Source organism: Etheostoma spectabile, chromosome 20, assembly GCF_008692095.1.
Source record: "Etheostoma spectabile isolate EspeVRDwgs_2016 chromosome 20, UIUC_Espe_1.0, whole genome shotgun sequence".
Taxonomy (NCBI): domain Eukaryota; kingdom Metazoa; phylum Chordata; class Actinopteri; order Perciformes; family Percidae; genus Etheostoma; species Etheostoma spectabile.
Window position 1 is genome coordinate 22,553,572 of NC_045752.1, and position 219 is coordinate 22,553,790.

The 219-nt window shown below is 33.3% G+C and overlaps 2 long non-coding RNA genes across 2 annotated transcripts in view; one reads left to right on the forward strand and one right to left on the reverse strand.

Moving 5' to 3' along the window:
• The window catches only part of LOC116669642 (uncharacterized), a 16,669-nt gene that overhangs the window by 13,154 nt on the left and 3,296 nt on the right, over positions 1-219 (forward strand). The gene's annotated exons all lie outside the window — the stretch shown is intronic.
• Positions 1-219, reverse strand: part of LOC116669641 (uncharacterized) — a 12,402-nt gene that overhangs the window by 2,282 nt on the left and 9,901 nt on the right. The window lies entirely within an intron of this gene.

Consider the following 219-nt stretch of genomic DNA (forward strand, 5'->3'; position numbering starts at 1 on the left):
ATCAAGAATGACTCCTGGTGAATGTGCTGGGGAACTTCTTAATTAATGTCTGTTTAGTCATTCGTATTTTAATCCTTTATTTTCTTTTCAGAAGCCATATTTGAGCACATACACGTAGACTCATTTAAATGGTAAGGGGAAGATTAAATAATATAAACTGGATCTGTGAATTCTCACACAATCACAACTGAATTCATATCTTGCTAATGAGTCAGAATC